The sequence below is a fragment of the Anastrepha ludens genome, chromosome 4 (assembly GCF_028408465.1).
Source record: "Anastrepha ludens isolate Willacy chromosome 4, idAnaLude1.1, whole genome shotgun sequence".
NCBI lineage: Eukaryota > Metazoa > Arthropoda > Insecta > Diptera > Tephritidae > Anastrepha > Anastrepha ludens.
In genome coordinates, this window is record NC_071500.1 from 75,542,831 (window position 1) to 75,549,422 (window position 6,592).

Genomic DNA, 6,592 nt, shown 5'->3' on the forward strand with positions numbered 1-6,592 from the left:
TGGCGGGCCCATTAATTAGTGGTTCACGCATGAGCTATGAAATGGAGTGCGATTTAAAGAAATGGACGAAGTCTGGTAGCACTGCTACTAGCTGCGTTCTTGACAACAGCTGACTCTTTTGGGTAAAATATTTGGAAAACCACGAAAGAGACAAAACTAAAGTCCGTACTTGAAGCCGACTACACTGCGTATTAAACTTTGGGGGCAAACACCTTTGCAATAAATGCTTAGCCAAAAACCACGTCCTCAATATACAGTTAGTAACATAAATAAGTATACAGGAGCCTGATTTATGGAATTGTTTGACGCTAACACTTTCCTTAATATGTAATCAAAATATTTTACATGGTAATTGTGTACTGGGATAAGCTTTCATATGCGCCTTAATTTAGCTGTAAATTTTAAGTACCGTTATCCACGCTTTGCTTTGTCTTTGACGCCAGCCAAATTGATGTCACAAAAGTTAGTATACAGCAAACGATTGTTCAGTTAGCATAACATTTATATTTACGCATTGATTAAAAAAGTTAAAACTTTAAAAAGAAAATAATTGAAGTAAGTATAAAAATTTAGGGAAGTACGTTTTGTATTAATTTTTGCAACATTTTTAGTAATTGTATTAATTTTTGCAACATTTTCCAAGAGGAAAAGAGCTTTCTGATGATTTAAAAAAACTGATTATAAAATATCACAAGTAACATAAATCATTGCGAGAAATCGGTCCTTTGATAGATAGGACTTTTGTTACAGTTCAAAAGATTGTGAATAAATATAAAAGTGCGGGAAACACCACTAATAAAGAGCGTTGTGGGCGTCCGCCGCTCTTAAGTCCCAGAGAAAAAAGCTTAGTCGTACGGAAAATCAGGACAAACCCCAAAATAAGTGCCACCAAATTGAAATCTGAAGTTGAAAATGAGACGGGAAAACAATTTAGCACCCAAACTATTCGCCGGGTTTTGCATAGTGCTGGTTATCATGGGCGCAATGTTAGGAAAAAGCCCTTCGTGAGTAGTGTCAATCCGAGTAAACGGATTTTATTCGCAAAAGATCATGAAAAATATGATCAAACGTTTTGGAACCAAGTCATATTTTCTGATGAGTATAAGTTCAGTATCTGTGGATCTGATGGCCGTGAAAGAGTTTGGAGAAAAGTTAACGAAGCATGGAGGGGGCTCTGTGATGGCTACGAACGTGGGTTGAAACCTTGGTATTTATCGAAAATATTATGGACCGATATGGTTACTTAAATATTTTGAAAAATATTTTAAAAGAAAGCGCTACGAAATCGGCCCTTGGAGCAATAGGAATGAAATAAAATACCACCAGCTATAACTGAAAACATGGTGAAATCAATGCCATCACGACTTAAAGAGATTGTAAATACTAGGATTTGATTTTAATTATGTTTTTGATTTCACAAATTAATAATATGATGAACTGTATACTTACTTTTGAGACATGAATTTTTATAAAGTTTAATATAAAAAACTATAATTTGGTTGCTTTTTAAAATTTTGTCATTATTTGGATTAAATATGATTTTTGTGTTTCATAACTTATAACTTAGGTTGTTTGAAGGAATCGATTGGGGGGAAATTGAAAACGTATCCGGTGTATACTTACTTCTGTTACTAACTGTAAGTACAACAATACCAAAAACCATGCATGAGTCTTGATCGAAGTCGAGTCTTAATCGGGATTGAAACCATTAAATCAGTGTGGGTAAAAAAAGTATTTACGTTGCCAAGAGCTTCATGGTCAGTGATAAAAGTAAATTTGAATCACAAGCACAGCACAGTAGAACAGCTTTCAAGAAAAAATAAGAAGTGTAAACGCGGATGGGGATAAAATACCGGTCCTAAAAAGAAAATATGTGAAGTAAAAATACGTAGTAAGATCATTTATTTTTAGAATAATCTTTGTCACTTTTTTGACATTTTTTCACAAGATCTATATTTTTGTTATCATTTTGTAAAATTTACCACAACTGACAACCGAAGTGTGCTGCAGCCCTGTCATGTGATGTCGCATCTGCAATTCGTTCGGTTCAAAGTCAAAGCAACAGCCCCCTCCCTCGTATTGCCAAGTAATACTTGGGCTGGTGCTGTCGCTACTTCCATTTCAAAGCCAAAGCAGCGCTAAAATCATTGCTGTAGGAAATGTTGGAGCAACTTTAAGCCCTGGAAAGAGATATTGGAACAAACGAATCGCGTGCAATAAATTCTGTAATTCATGAAAATCCTTCAATAACCGATTTTAGAAAGCGGGAAGTATTAGGTCTTCCAAGGGGCATTTTAATAATTATTACAAAGCAGAATTATAGCAGCTATTGCGAGACAGTCCCGCACATTCCGAGGCGCTTGGCCTCTTTGAGTATACCATTAATGGGTTCATAATAAACAATAATCACCTTAAACTGGGTTTATTAATTTAAAGTTGAAAACAAACTATAGTCCCGCGCACTTACTCCTAATGGTATTATAATTTTGTTCACATAACGTAGCACCATAAAGGAGTCGAGATAGATATAGACGTACATATATCAATTTGGTATATAAATATTATATATGTATATGTACATATGCAAAAATGCTCAAAGTGATGCTCCAAATCTCCCTAAACTCAAAAATCTTAAATCAATTGAAGAGGCAACCCGACAGGTAACAACTACTTTTACTGGTCCAAGAGGCTTCTGAATAAAGTATAAAAGACTTGAAAAAAGAACTGCTCCGAATATCAAATCGTGCAGAGGGTAAATTCGTCCATCGAAACTAAGATCTTATAGAAAATTCAGCAGTAGTATTGACATGAAAGAATCTGCCAGACTATGTAAGGCATTCCAACAGAACATAGCGGTTAGGCTAGGTTCTCTGAGAAAACTGATGGATTTTGGTTCACGTTACTTTTAGTCATATACAACACTCTCTTGGAAACCCATTTTCCGGGTAGCATGTTAACTCCTGACGCAGAAAGAGATATGGCAGTGGACAGCGGAATGGGAAAAGCCACCTACTTTACGAGGGAGCGTGTCATTATTCTGTATTACAAAATTCTGGGTGACAAAATTCTGCTTTTTAAAATTCTGCTTTTTTAAAATTCTGCTTTTTAAAATTCTGCTTTCTAAAATTCTGCATGTTTAATGCGAAACATTCTGCTTTATTCAAGTTTTGTGACTTTCGTCATACAAGAAGTAACAAAATAAACATTTATTCCATAAATATACATATGTATATGTTTAAGCGATAACAATATTTTAGTTTAACCAATTACAATATTTTTTGGAATTCTTTTTAAATATGTAGTGTGACTTAATTCATTTCTTGCGAAAAGAAGTTCTACGCAAAAATACTGTGGATTCTATCGAAACTGAAGAAAAAATTATTATTATTATTATTTATTTAATATCTCGAATAATAATAAAAAATAATAATAATAGTAAATTAAATAATTACATTACCTCTTTAACATTGTTAACATTATATTTTAATACAGAATTTTGAAAGCAGAATTTTAGAAAGCAGAATTTTAAAAAAGCAGAATTTTAAAAAGCAGAATTTTGTACATACAGAATTTCGACACCAACCCCTTTACGATGCATACCATTCTTATACATACATATGTATATTACTACAATAGTTCAGAAGTAAATACCCAGATGATCGAATTTTTGCCTAACAAATGTAAAAACTAATCTCATCTACATATATGTACATACATACTCATGTACTGTTGTTGCATATATGAGGAATGCAGCTGAAGTGACAGTCCTTGGCCGAACACAAATCCGAGTAGTTCCGGTTAGGTAGAACCGACTGTCGTGGGAACGATACTTAAGTACTCATATGTACGTATGCACACTTGATGCTCTAACTTTGTTACTATATATACATGGATTCTAAATTGCCTAAAAAACTATCCTTCTCAGTGTATACATGTATTTACTTACTCGTATATATGTAACCGCACCTCTACATGCGTATGTCGTCCAAAGCTAAAATTCTAAGCCTTGCAACTTCAAAAACAAAAGGCATTCATAAGCGCAATGCAAACGGCTATAATTTTCTTAGCCGCTAGGGCACTGAACAGTCTGAAATATTGTATTGCACAACGAAAACAATTTAAACAAAAGTTCCACCACACTAGGAAAAAGGTATGGATGTATGTATTCCCTGCATTCACAAAACGGGCGCATTACATCTCCCCTCACACACCTAATTCGGAAATTTTTCTTCACGAAGTCAAAACTCTAATTCTAAAAGTGAAAAAATCATTGACATCCACTCAAAAATAGTGAACAATACGTTTTTTCTTAGTATCTAGAATTTTTTTGCCAGTTTGTTATTATTCGGTTAATCGTGAATCTCATGGGGAATACTCGCGACGCCGTATATATGTATGTATGCGGTCATAGTGTATGCGTTGACATTCCACACATCTTTCAACAAGACTCTGCTCCTTTACACAATGCGATGGCGAAACAAGACTGGATAGCTTAAATTTCCATGACCACATAAACCGAATTTATGGCCGCCTAACTCCACAGGCCTTAATCCCCTCCTGGATTACTCTCGTCGAAGGAAGAAAAGTAAGGGTGCGAGCAGAGTGAGCGCTGATGCCGAGCGGAGCCGAGCCGAGCTTATTGACGCTTATTTTCATGCGAGAAGAAAATTTGTATATAACACAGTGAATGCGAGAATCAGCGCTGAAATTTTGTTTATTCCATATATTTTGCTCTTATGTCATTTCATTTTGTTGTTCATTTGTGTTTATAAAATTGCTGTACACGGTAATGGATTCATCTGATGACGAGTATTTTGCTTCTCCTAGTGTGATTAATGCAATTATTAACACAAGAGTTTGGAAAACATCCAATTACACTAAAAAGGAATGAATTTGGTGAATTTCATCATTTATATAATGATTTAAGAAAATATCCCGCTAAATTTCAACAATATACCCGAATGAAAATTGAAACATTTGATTACATTCTGGACAAGATAGGTGTGAAACTAAACAAAAACTGGACAAATTTTATTAAGGTGCCAGTAACTTCTTGCGAAAGATTGATAGTGACTCTGAGGTAATGTTTTTTTGGTCCCACAAAGCAGGCCGGGAAAAAATTTCACTTATTATTTGATCCATATCCATTTTTGTTTATTTTTAAAAAACACAACTGCACTCTAAAATGTAAACATCAACAATGCTAAAAAGCGCCCAAAACGCTTTGAAACTGTTTTCTCGCACTCATCGGCTTTGCTCTCTGCTCTTGTCGGCATTCACTGTGTTATACAAATTAAACAATTCAATTTATTTTCAAATTTTATTTTTATGAACCGATCACTTTCAAAGCCGATCTTCTTCTGTACTTCTCTTACAATATTTTACTTAAGCTAAGCCTATCCAATTTTGCTAACCGTTAATCGAATATGTTTTTGCTAATTCCATCAAATAACATTTTCCAGGAATTTATCTACCGCTTTAGCGTGCCGTGTGCAAAACCTTTTCCATTCCGCAATTTGTCCTTTGCAATCAATGAAGATCATTCATATAGTTGTAGTTGCAGCTTCGTTCTCATTCGCTCTTACTACTTATCTGTCGCTTAGCGTGCCGTGTGCAAAGCCTTTTCCATTCCCGCAATTTGTCCTTTGCAATCAATGAAGATCATTCATATAGTTGTAGTTGCAGCTTCGTTCTCATTCGCTCTCACTACTCTCTGAATGAATTAATAAGTTGGGGAAGTTAGCACGTTCCACTAACTATCCCCCCTTTCAATATCGGAACGTCCGCGGTTCGATAGCGAGATTGTGTGCGTAGTGAAATCGTTAGGTAAAAGCGGTTATTGGCATGTATGTAATGCAGGTACACGTAAGTTTTGGTTATCAAAAAGTTTGCGTGAGCGGTCACACGTAGGCATTTAAGATTGGCTTTTAACACTTACAGAATTTGATTTAAAAATATTAATTAGCTTAAACAACATTTAAATTTTTTATACATTTTTTCATACATAGGTATTAAACCATAATGGTAAATATTCAAGTTTAAATGCTTGTTGGTTTTGCTTCGAAATCAATCACTTGCTTAACCTTTCTCAGATAGTCCCCTTTCATCGAGGCAACAATACATTTCTGTATAATTTTTTTAACGTAAATTGCTTTTGTGAATTCTAGTGCCATCTATCAAAACAGTAGATCCTAAATCTTTTTCAATTACCTTTTCCACAAACACTTTGTCAAATTTATTTCCCAATCTTCTATTTCGTCTAAGAAACACCTTTTCACCAGGCTGATAGGTTTTAGTGCTTTTCTTCTTGTTAAATTTTTCTAAAGTTTTTTCTTGGGCTAACATCAATTCGTTTTTAATAATTTCTAGTGTATCTATCGATGGGCTGTGAAAAACATCAACGGGTTTAGATTTAATAGTTGAATGGATACTATTATTGTACTTATGTGTAGCTATTAAGATTAGGTCATTAGTCTCAGATATTTGTTGTTGTTCCTTGATACAACGAGCTATCTCTAGCAGTGTGGACTGGAACCTTTCGACCTGTCCATTACTCTCGCTATGAAGTGTAGGGATGAAAAATTGTTCAATT